This window comes from Stegodyphus dumicola, chromosome 3, assembly GCF_044657685.1.
Source record: "Stegodyphus dumicola isolate Sdum_Otavi_A_Nest chromosome 3, ASM4465768v1".
NCBI classification, from domain to species: Eukaryota; Metazoa; Arthropoda; class Arachnida; order Araneae; family Eresidae; genus Stegodyphus; species Stegodyphus dumicola.
The window spans coordinates 136971971-136985666 of record NC_140770.1 but is presented as its reverse complement, the minus strand read 5'-3'; positions in this window follow the sequence as shown (position 1 = coordinate 136985666).

Sequence of the window (13696 nt, the reverse complement as noted above, 5' to 3'; positions counted from 1 at the left end):
ATTATCATAAATAAATAAATAAATAAAATCTGTAAGGGTTCAAATTTTTAACATTGCCTAAAAGGGTTCTTTTAAAGTTTAATATGTTTATCAGTAGAGATTATGGCTAAAGATGGCCCAGGTGGAATAGCGAAACATTTTACAGAATATTAGATGAATATGCATTTAGATTAACATGACAATGTTGCCTTCTTTAAAACGTGAAAAAAATATTTAATGTAATTCTATAAAAATATTTAATATTTGTAATTAGATGTATAATGAAATAAATACAGTTTTATTTAAATCAGTTCGATTTAAACGTAAAAAAAAATAATGTTCTTAAAATTGCACCTAATGTTTTTAAATCGTTGAGTTTGTTAACTAATAACAGACAGATTAAATTTGAAAGTATAATGTCTTATGTTTTGTCGAATTTCAACAGACTCGAATTAAAAGTGAAACAAAGCAAAAACGCGTTTCAAGACTCATAACTTGGGTTAAAAATATATATGTAATGATTTAAGGAGTCCAACTAAGGTAATTTTACAGTGTCAGCTACTCGATAATTAATAACAGCAATGAGCTTCGTTTACTGCTTCTATATCTTTGAATTTATAACTCAATAATAGATTAAATTTTGGAAAAAATTATCCATATTTCGCTTTGTTAACTACCTGTGGAAAATAACATTTTATTAACGCTTTGTTCATTAACATTTTTTACGGAGCTTCACAACAGCTTTGTCACATTAACGCTTTGTTCACTGCCCGTGGAAAATAGCATTTTATATCCGGCAATTTCAGCTTACTTCTTTTAAATCGCTGGTTTTCTGATCAAATTTGAAACATAAATATCTTACACTTTGCTGAGTGGCAATAGATTGCTTTTAAATATTTCTAATTAATAAGTGCTAAAATGTCCACAATGCAAGAAAAATATTGTTGCGAAATGCCCAGATGCGGTGAGATAACTTCCTCGCAAAGCTTTGTTACGGTTTGCTAGAAAGTGGCAGAGAAAGACAAGGTTGCTAGATTTGGCGCGAAGTCTCCCATTTGGGGACAATATTGGCGATATGCTATTGACGGAGCAAGGACATTCTACGAGTAAAACGCATTCTTAGCGGCTTTCTCGGGAATATTCTCGAAGGTAGGTTAAAACAATATATACTCTGCCTGTTCTGGGAGAGAGTAGTAATGTAGTAGAGTCTTGAGGTCAGAGATTAGCTTGAAAGCCATCGAGCTGTACTTAAGTGCTTTGCCCTTTCTGTTAGAGTCTGAAAGTTGTGTTGCCGATTGTTTCAGGGTGGTATGCCGTAGTTTTTCAACAACTCTAAACGTATCTTTGGAACTGTCCTGTGTAATACCAGCGAATAAATTGTGTTTTGATTCTTCATCAACTGTTATCATCAGTTACTCCAAATCCATGAACCTGTAGAACCCAACAATATATGTATACGCACATGCAGATTCTTCATTATTTAATAACAGAGATAAGAATTTACCCATCTAATTATTTGGCATATAAACGTTCTCTCATCCAGAACCTTTTTTTTTTTTTTTTTTTTTAAATACATGTTTTATCATCTTGACTCTCATTATAATTATATTATTGCCAGTCTATATCGTTTCCTTTCTAATTTATTATATATATACATATATATAAACTAAAACAAAGTTTCATCGTAGTATTTTAAAACATATTTTTACCACATGCGTTTTCGAACACCTGTGTTTTTAAAATTTATTTGAAAATATCAGTTATTAAATATTATCGAAATGACTTAATTTTTCTTTCGCATATATTGTTGATCTTGTTCTCAAAGCCTACTTGTTTTGAAAAATCATTCAAAATATTTTTGGTGACAAAAAGCAATTGATTAAAAAAATTCTGAAATTGAACGCACATAAGTATTCAGACTATTTGAACAAACAGTTAATATTGTTACAAATTTCGTATAAATATAAATAATTTTAGTGAAAATTAAAAACATTTTCTCGTATTATGTAACATGAAACATGCAAGTAACTTGTATTATGTAACATGAAAGGCATCAGTAAGCGAACTATTGCTGGAAAAATAGATTTACAGGGGTAAGTTCATTTAACGTTGAGGCTAATGGCTATCTAGCAAATTGCGAAGATAGCGCCAAGCTGCCGATGGTTTGGAGCACTTATTCTTATTCCGAAATTTGGCAACAAATTGTCAAAAGTAGCCAAATTTAGCAACATTTTGGTAACAATTGTAACTGATCTGGTCCCTATTTAACTGTAACTGTATCTGGCTTTATGAAATTAAAACTGTGTATGTCTTCTAACAATTTTGAGAAATTTAAGGTACTGGAAATTTCTGAGCGAATGAGGGAAAACTATGTACAACCGGAGAGTGCGTCAGTTTAGTTTAGTTTTAGCTCGGATTATTGAGAGTTCAGAGTATTGAGAGAACGCTGTGCCGGTTTTCGCTAGGAAATATTTATCAACGAAGAGTTCTTTCAGAGGCACGTGATCTAGATCTATATTATCTCATGCACGTAAAGTATAAGGTATTTCTCCCGCCTTCCTAGCGTGTCTTTGGGGTGTAGTGGTTCGGCACGCTGAGCCGGTATTCCAGAGGTCCGTGGTTTGATTCCCGGCGAAGGTGGTTGCTAATTTTCCTCTTGCCTGCTTTCAAAAATACCTAATGTCTCTACAAAAGAAACGTGGAGCTTCAACGGCGACATGTCGGCCACCGTGTTCTGTATAAATCTGTTGCTCTTGATGGTCACATGTTATCAAGGATTATCGATGGACTAAATCACGGTTGTTCAAATTCTGTAACACGAAGAAAGCACAATGTATCGGGATGACACTTCACAAATTCACACCACAAAACTGTTGGCTGGCAGAATGGTTTGAGAATTATATAAAGTGAACTTGAACGTCTTCCATATTCTGTACAATCTCCTGATTTCAACAGCTCTGAGCTTCTCGAAATTGTAAAAGTGAACAAACAAAGATGGAAAACATTTTCACCCTTCATCATCATGATGCGAAATAATTACGCTTTTTCATAAAGAACAACTAAACATACTTTTAATGATTGAACAAACGCATATCCAATCTTTCTAAGGAGAATTGATCTAGTACTGAATTCTAAATGAAGGACTATGCCTAATTAATATAATATCGTATTCCAGATACAAGTGTTTCAGCTTCATTGCCCAACCCTACAGTTGAAAATTATCACAACTTACAAGCATATAGTTGCTTTGAAAAAAGGAGGAAACAGGTGATTTATGGAAGAAAATTGTACACTATGCCCACAAAAGTACGTACTTAGCCTTTATTTTTCCAACCATTGGTCGTAAGCATGTACTTCCACTAACAAAAATGTTTCAAATGGCAAATATTCATGTTTTAGCATTTTTACATTTAACAAATTCAAGTTCGTAAAAATTTCGAAATCTAACTTTTTATACATGCTTCCAGTCCCTGTAGTTATATTTAACAAAATGTTGTACTCCTTATAAAAAATAAAATACAGAAGTTATTTTCTGTACTATAAAAACTGATTCGGATATTTGACATTAAAAATCAGAAATCATATTCAGAGGTCGTACACAAAATGAAGAAAGGAATGTTTCAATTTGAATATAAATAGAAATGCAATATGAGAAGACGGTTTTTGATATCAATAATACATTAAATGACGAGCATTTCTAGGCAGAACATTGTAAAACATATTAATCAATATTTGATTTTCTAAAATGGATGTCTTATTTACAAAATATTATTTAATTCATGTCGTAGAAAACACTGACAGGTATCAGTACTAGCACGTAGTCAACTCGTAACGTTATTTGCATTAATGAAAATGAAAAATGAAAATATTAAAAATGAAAATATTTGCACTTTATATTTATTTTCTTTTAAGATTAGCAGATTATGATACCTTAAAGCCAACTTCATTGTATTCAACTATTGTTCTAACTTCATGAGACTATTAATAACGTACCTCTATGGCACTTTTAGCTGTAGGTTTAATCTAACATATTTAGCTTAATGTTACCAATACAGCAGTTCTAGCTGTAGGGAATCCAATTACAAAGTACCACAACTTTTTTCCCGAGTTATCGAGATGGAAGGGATGATTTCAAGCAGATCAAGACTTAATAGCATTCAACATTAAAAGTTTAATGTCTTCTTGAGCCTTACAGACAAAAATATAAAGATAACAGTCTACTTGACGAAATTAAAATTCACAGTTCAAAAATAATCCTACCAGGAAGCATAATTCACTACTCCTATCATTAAGCATTAAATCCTTAGGTTACCAGTTTGGATATGAATGTTTATCGTCGTTACCTACTCCAACATGAATAAGCCATGGCTACAGCTTCCAGTGGTTCCATTTTTGTAATCTGCCATGTTTGTGACTAGACATCGGCTGCGGTTCTTCAGAAATTCCAACTCACACAGAATCCGGCATCAGAAAACTGCAGGCTGACCGATCAACCAACTGACGGGTTCCAGTTAATTGCTTAAATCCTTATATTCTTCTCCAAACATGCATAACCCTCTGGAGGGAACGAGCTCGTGACTAAGTTCGAAGTGAGAGAACAATATGCAAATTGTCACACCTCTAAACTTCGAAAACTTATAAAGCACTTGTGTGTAAATTCTTTCGACGTACCAAATTTAACAAAACTGTAGACTGAAGATGCACGCTAAATCACAAAATATTATTCATTAGTATTTAAGGGAGGAAATGAGTCTTGAACTATTAGAATTTGTTTGTTAAGCGATCTCTCGAGGCAAACTAAAAGTGACGCAAAAATTGCAAATTTTGAAACTAAACATCTCGGTCAGTTTTTGTTGTAAGAGGAGTCAAACGTTTAGCATTTTATATTGTATAACGAGTAAATCATTTTCTAATTAGCGGCTCTAGAAGAATGTACAAAAAATTAGATTTTATAACTTTTATAAAACGTTTTGTATCCTGAACTAGATGTCTATGACCAACAGTTTCAAATATTTAGACCGTATAAAAACTTTTGTGGACATGGTGTATAGTAATGGAGTTATAACCAATTAAACATATACAGCTATTAACAATTAATTAATAATTATATTTTGTACACGTATTGTATAATCATGGAATTTAGTTATGCATACCACAGATCTTTTGAGAACTTTTTGCAAAAAATACAATTTCATTTCTATTTATTTTATTTTATTTATTTGTTTAAATGTTGTTGTTTTGAAAACAGAGTCACTCAATTTATGAGTAGAATTTGTAGAATTTTCTCAAAAAAAAAAAAAAAAAAAAAAAGGCGTAGAACATAAATTCTGCAGACACGTAACGCAAAATAAAAACACTTCATAAGTGACGAGTAATAAAGGGACAGTTTCCGTAGTCGGTTTCTTTTACAGAAGACGTTCACCTCAAAAATAGAAAAAAGAATGCAAAATAATCTTACCTACTGTCGTAAGTGACTCTTTCAACTGCGTCTTCCATTAAGAAACAGTCTTAAAATTATGCGCATTCCTACATGGCGCTAATTTTTTTTTTTTTTTTTTTTGTAAATGGTCTTAGACCGGCATTTCAAAGAATTTCGTTCTTTTCCTTTTCTGTTGGCATAAAAATAAGAAAATAATTTTTGTCATACTACAGAGAAGAATGTCAAGTTAAAATTTCTAAATTAGATACAAAAAAATTTCACCCTCTCCCCGAAAAAAAAGTTAGAATACCTTTGCTCTTCAAGCAGAATGCTTAGAATTTTTGCAGCATAGTCCTGCCGAAAGTTCGCAAATTTTTTTTTAAGATGAGTTTAATCTCTGATTGATTTTTGCCTAAATGTAAATTTTCTACATGCAGTATAGAAGCTTGTACGTTATTACAAAGCTAAGACAAAAAGAACGTTTTGTCTCATTATGATTTGTCTTGTTCTGCTGCTTAACTGCTGTGTGGGTTAACATAAAAGCTAATAATTACGAGGATGGTGATTGAGCACATATTATATCTCTGACTTTATTGGATGCATCGCCACCTAGATAAATAACTAGTGCCAGCTTGGTCGGTATAGTGGTTAGCGTTGCTGGCTACCGTAAAGTTGGCCCCGGCTCGAATTTCAGAGAAAGTTTGGTTGATTGTACAGTAGAGGAAAGTACAGTGTCTCTGTAGTATGGAAGCACTTAAAATACACAGCCAGCCGAAGCCCTCTCGAGTGGTTGAATTGTAGGGAAAGAGAAGTGGGAGACTTTTGAATCCGTCCCCCAGGGGACTCTTCGTCAAACCTCGTACTATCACTTATAAGGCGCCCAAGGCGCATGTCGACGAGGGGCACAATCTTACTTTCCTAACCACCATAAAATTCGCACACTAGTTGTAATGTTACTGTCAGATAATCGATATAAGATACAAAAACAAAGAAAATTTGTTGACTAACACTGCTGATATTACTGTGAGACAAGTGAACTAAGGCATTACAACCACAATAGATGCAATTTGTCGCCCAACATTTGCAAGATCTCTGAAGAAGAAAATCATCTCAGCCTGTGAGACTAAGGAAAGCGAAGAATAGCTAATAGAAGCCGAATACATAGAAAACCGAAGCTTCTTATAAAATGTCATGTTAATGCAACGATTTCTCTTTATATATTTAATTTTGTCTCGTATTTCTTGCTCTGTAAAACTATTTCGCGATCAACTTGAAGTTATTTATTTCTAGAACAATAGTGATTAAAGTTTCTTTTTCCATTCAAAAGTTATTAACATTATTTAAGAATTTAGAAGCCTTAAAAGTATTTTAATTGAAATGGGATAGTGATTAACGCTTAGGACTCTAACTAATCTTATTCATTTTGTCAGATAATAAAAAAAATTAATGACTTCACAATTGAGTAAAACAAGAATTTGAAAGGTGTCTTTGGTTTAAAGGAACTTCTGTTCACGAAAAGCTTAAAAAACAGATCCAAATCTTTTATGAAAAGTCCCCATTTGCCGCTAAACACTGGTAGTTCGTTTTGAGGTTCCAGTTGCAGTGAACGGGCTGGCTGCATGGGAATTCTGTGGTTTTCCACATGTTTAACGTGGATACAAACCAGTTTCCCTTAAAAAGTCATCCACGCGGACTCCTTCCTTTTCCGTATACTGCCTAAAGGCAAAATACATTTAATTAAATAATAATAATAAAGAAACTTGCTTATCTGATAGGAAATTGAATGTTTCCTGGAAGTTATTAGTGAAAACAATATTCACTTTCATTAAACATTCGGTCAATAACATGTAGAGTTCCTCACTTTGTAAATGCTACGTTACAGTTGAACGTGAAGAATCTTAAGAACTAGTAAGCGAATAATCGCTTGAGTTCGTGTGACAAGAAACAACAAGATGGAAGGGTAAATAACTCTTTATTATTCAAATAAGATTTAACAGAACTCCGTCTTGGAGTGTACAGTAAAAGCTGACACTGGCTTTAACTTAAGAGGCTAAGAAATAAACTAAAACTATTCTCAACTAAAGAGATATAGCCGAAGCTATCAAAGTTTTAATGGAGTTGGCCCCTTAAACACGAGATGACTGCGAAGCTATCAAGGGCCTGAGTACGGCCGAGCGTAATAACGGCTTTGAGAGAGAGTAGCCAAAAAGGTGGACGCGTGCTAATCAGAAACTCTGATTCTCTCTAACTCAGCAAGTAGACCTTCGCGGTTAAATACCGCTCCTCCTCATTATGTATTCAGACGTGATTCTAAATACGTTCTGTCCGGAAGTAGTAAGTTGAAGTTAAGAATTTGACAGGAAAGAAGTTTAACTCAAAATTTAACTATTAATAAAATTAACATAATCCTTACAAACATATAGAAAATGAAGTTATATTTATGTTGCATAGGTTTTCAATTTATTATATAAACAGATTATAGCATGATATAATAATTGTTACTTACGCAAAACCCCACAAAAGTAATTAGCCGGCCTTTATCTTCGCGTGTGTGTGTGTGTGTGATTATGGCAAAGCCTCGAGGGCTATCTGCCTAAGGGGAGGGATGCCTTCGTGGAGGACTTTCTAAGGGAAACTGGCTCGTATACACGTTACACATGCGGAAAACCACGAAAACACCCATGCAGCCAGCCCGTTCGCGGGATTCGAACCTCGGACCGAACTACCAGTGTTCAGCCTTTGTCTTCGCAACAGTTGGTTGTAGACATATACCTCCAGTTACAAAAATGTTTTAAATAACACAAATTTAAAAAATAAATTTTATAAAAATTACGAAATCTAACTATTTACATGCTCCTGTTCTCCCTCCCTATACTTAGGAAAGATTTATACTTATTATGAAAAATAAAAAACAATATGTTTCATTGCCGTACACCAAAAATTGACGAGCTGTTTAAATTTCAAATTGTGGAATACTTGACGTCACTTCTAACTTGTCTTACGGGTCAACTAATAAATAAATTCGTGTAAATTGAGATTGAATTTTCCGCTAAAACACCATTCATTAATATTTTTTTCTTGATTTGCTAGTATGTAATGTTCTTTAATTTATAATTTCGTTACGACTTATATTCCGAATAAAGTATTTCTCACAAACAATGTGTAAGTTTTAAGTTAAACTCTTTAAATACATTATTAATATATTCATAAAGTTTGATGACTTATAAGCTAATATTCGCACAAAAATCTCATTAAACTAGAAATACTTTCAATTTCTCATTAATGAAAATATGGTGCGAGTCGGCTACGTAGCAGTGCTGAATTTTGAGCGACGAATTTCTAGACTGTTCTTGTTGTTGCCACTGCTCACCTGTCTGACCTATAGTCAGCCCAAAGCCACGAAAATCGTCGTGGCAAAGAGCGCAAGTTTACACCTGTCGTTGGCAACAGCCTTTAACACCTTACATGTGACAGTGCGCTTTAGCTCACTTCCACGCCCATTTTTGATCAAGAGCACCCCGGGGGGGGAATGAGTCCGAGAGTCTTCCACCCCTCTTTCCCTACTACCAACGTCTCGAGAAGACTTTCGGCTCGCCGCGTATTTAGAGTGCCCCTGTGCTCCACAGACACTAGACATTTATAAACATCTGCCTTCTCTGGGATTCGAACGCGGGCCCTTTGGTACGGCAGTCAGCATTCTAACAGCTATACCGGTTGGGCGGCATTTCTAGACTACATATTCTATATAATTCTACAAATAACATCCCTTTTTTGAAAACAAAAATTATATTGATCGATACTTTTCCCGATCATCTGATAGAAATACTCGTCGTTTAATGTATTAACATCATAAAACTTTACCAAAACTGATGTCTAATCTACGAGTAGTTACCTGAAAATGGAAACATTCGCTCTTCAATTTGTATGCGGTCCCTAAATATGATCTTAATTTTAAAATGAAATATCTAGGTTAATTGTTGTCGTACGACAGTCCCACTTCTTGTAGTTTACTTTTTACAATAGGTATAAAATTTTCCCAAACGTAACTATAATATGGAAATCGAGGCAATGTATAAAAGATCAAGTTTCTGATTTTTATAAAACGGAATTTTTTTATCTAAAATTGCAAAATAATGAATATTTGCATGATTTAAAACAGTTTAATTATTTGAAGTATGTTTCTATCACCAAATGTTGCGAAATTAGAGGATGGGTAAGAACTTTTAGCGGACATGAAGTATTATAATATTATTGCGTGAGTACGGATTTATAATAGATTGAATGCACACAAGTCCGATGATGGGTTAATAAAATTTACTTTTATCAAATATGTAACAAAGTTCTGGAATTTTTTACAGAAATACTCGTACAGGTGATCAGAGTATCACAGAGTACAATCAAAAGTTACACTTCAGACTACTAAGAACGTTAAACACAATGCAATGTAAAGCACATCTAAAGAGAAAACTAACCCGGAGATATCTTAGTTCACGCTGAACTAACAATTCGCAACAGCAATAACTAAATAACTGAGAGCAGATCCTCTCTCCCCGACTTTATATAGTTTTCACCCGGCCGCCGAGATATTTCTAGTACTTTCTGCTTCTCGAAATTACTGGAAGGCAGTATGAGTGTCGAATCACGGTTGCAGCTAATATAGTGATAAATTACATTTAATCAGTTGCAATACTTCTTACGGTGATACATCGACCAAACCAAAATGTCGCCAAATTTGGAAACGAAATAAGTCGCCAAAACCGTTAACAGCTTAGCGATATCTCGCCAAATTTCCGAGATACCTATTTACGCAATGTAAATGGATTTATTCCAGTATTCTTAATTTTCTGGCATATCTCGTCTCTAGATGTTTCATTATACAAAAGAAATATAACAGTTTTACTTATAATTTCCCTAAAATTTTCTATCTAAGTACAAAATTCGTAACACTATGATATATTGTTATAGAATATTAGAATATAACTAATGATTATATTATAAACAAATTAAATAAAATATTACATTATAAACAAATTAAAACGAGCATTAACTTATTCAGTTTCGTAGTTTATTATGTATTTTAACCAGCTTTCATCTAAATTCATGCAATTATTCAGAATTTATGCAAGTACGTTCTGTTAAAAGTAAAACTCATTAAATGAATAAGTTATTCTTATATGATAATTATATTATTTTATGCAAGTAACATTGCGGATTTTAATTATTTTCGAAAATAAAGCTAATGTATAATATTTTTTTGCTTCTTATTTCCAAAAATCCATTTATTTTCCTTTTAAATATTAAAAGTACATTTTTCCTGATAGTAAGCTAGTTTTTCTTCATATAAGTTCGTATTCACAAACTATCTTTCTTCTTTACTTCTTGTAAATCTAAATGCATATCTGATATTTACATTTTTTATTTTTGTGTATATCTAAATACTAAACAGTCCAACAATTTCGATTTCGGCAACAAAAGTATAACGCAGCGGATTCGAAATTGGGATTCCAATGTGAAAACGAATAATTGACAAAATTTCACCCATTTCTTTTCGCCTTATTAGTAATCAAAATGTTAATAATTTTAACTGTAATGTTCCTTAGGGAGTAATGTGCATTAACGCATTATTTTAAACTTATTCTTTCTCCCTTCTGAATTTGTAGAATCTGTTTTAGACGTTTCGGAGAGAGAAATGTGAGAAAAGTCATCTATGTTGTAGCTGGGAATTTGAACTCCGGATCTTCCGACTGTTAGCTGAACGTACTACCACTTACACCACGAAGGAATACAGTTTGAAAGGTGAAAAACTCCTTATACATTTCTTCGACATGAAGGCTTTATATCCATAATGCGAAATATATGTATTACGGAACTTCCGTGCAAGTCAGAGTTACATACTCCAGACAACGACGAATTGTTTTTCTGCACTAGTTTCCAAAAATTAAGGAAAGATCACAAAAATAGCGATGACTCGTCCAAAAATAAGCCAATCTGTATAAAGTTTGAATATGTTCTCAAACAAGAGTTGTTGAGTAAAACTGCAATATGCATATTAGTGGTACAGGAATCGGAATGCGTCATCTGCGAAGAGCATAGAATTGCATGTTTGAAAGAAAGATAAATTTCGCTACGATACTAAGATAAGAAATCTGGGATAAGCAATTCGTAACAATGACCTACAGGCACGATATGCCCAAAGAACTGCGATGGAAGAGTAGTGGCAGGACAAAGTCTGATAGAAGTAGCCAGGTGGCTAAAGCTGAGTCCATCTGTGGTTCATAGATTTTAGCAACAGTTTCTAACCACAGATTCGGCATCCAACAGATTCAGCCAAGGGCGGTCAACCGCTATGAGGAGCCCCAATGACCGATGTTTGTTACTATGCGCACAAAGGAATAGAACTGCATTTCCGACTCAACTCAGATTTTCATTGTTTTCTAATTTGAAATAAAACTAGTTTGAACCTACACTACATTTGCGTTTTGTTAGTAAATTTTCTTCATTCATGAAAGTATTATTTTCCAAACATAAAATAACCGGGTGCTCGCGAGGCACGGCAGAAACGTAAAATTAGCCCTTAAGGCAAAACCGGTTGGACACCACTGAGGAAGATCTTCTCCGGGATTCAAACTCCGAATCCTTCGATTGCTAACCGGGCTTGTTTTCCAGTTGCATCACAAAAGCACACGATAAGGAAAAAATATATACTTTACATTTTACCCAGGCCCACCAGCGACCGAGTAGTCCCTGAACAGTTCCGACCTGGGTTCCAATCTAGGCGAAATGGCTGGCTGCTAGGTGTTTTCGTGGTTTTTCCCATGTGTAACGTGTATACTAGCCATTTTCTCTTAGAAAGTCCTCCACAAAGGCATACCTCCCTTTAGGCAGATAGACCTAGTGTGTTTTGCCGTAATTTCAACAAACCAAGCCAAAACTAAACCATTTTTCCCCATTTAAAGGGCGACTGGGGAGGAAAAAACTCAGTCGCCGAATACGGAACGGTGATAAATTGTCGTTCACAACATTATAGTTTGCGCACAACTTTTAGAGTCTTTTAATAGTTCTGGAGAAAAGAAAGGTGAGAAAGTCAGCTCTGTTTTCTCCAGGGTTCGAACTTCGAATCTTCAGTCATTCATATTTCCAATTGTTTTACGAAGACATGCTGTAAGGAAAGAAAAAAATTCCTTTCAAGTTGAACGTAAAACGAATTAAAAATAGAAATTTAAAGGACACACCAACTTTTTAAAAAAATATAAATGAAATTTAGGGAATGAAGTACTTAATTAATACTCTTGAACCCTGAGGCTCATTTCGTCAATGTAACTTGACAAAACATATTTGCAGAATAATTCTAATATTTGGTGTTTCTCAGCAGCTTTTCAAATCAAAGCAAGAGGGAAAAGATTTTTGTATTTTCAAGAAGATATGAACGAAGTTCCGTAAATTAAAACACTTCAGTCTTAAGGTTAATTTTCTCGGTAACAAATCTGCTTGAATAATAAAGCAATTTCGTTTCCCACTTTTTTTAACATCTTTAAAATAAAGCAAGTCTAGAGACGATAAAATTATTTTATTTTTTAATATAGAATAAATTCTAAACGTAGAATGCTGAATTCTCTCCAAAAATCTTAGAGCGTAGTAGTAGTCAGGATTGCCAAAGATTAATAGTGATCTAGGTACACATAAAACGCAAGATATTTTTTCTTTTTCTTTTTGAGTGAAAGTTTCTATAGGACGCCAATAAAAACTAATATTTCCAAAGTTTCAAAAAATATCAAAGGGTTTCTTATTCAAGAATGCAGAGGATTCGAATGATTCAAAAAGAACAGATTCATATTTTCCGATCTCGAATCTCTTTTCAAGGTTCTTAGAATTCGAATGTTCCATCCTTAGCAATCGAATGCTCGAATGTCCTATACTTACTTATTTTTAAAAATTATGGAAGGATACATTCGTCATTATTACTTTTACTACTTTTTCCTTCCATTCATTTTCGCTGTGTACAATAATTGCTCTGGCATTTCACCATGGCAATATTTCATCCAACAAAATGGAAGAAACAATCTAGAAGGAAAATAATGGCTGGGTCTGACATTCTGGCAATATCTGGATTTTAACTAGAAGTCCCATTAGTGTCAGAACATGGGCCATAATACTTTTCTGTAACAACACGAAACGTCAAAATAATTTTTAAAAGATGTACAGCGTGTAGAAGAATAAATAGCAGAACCTCAAGTAGTTCGTCGGCTAAAATTGGCGTTGTTTCAACACGGGTGACGACAAGGAATAAACTAAAGACAG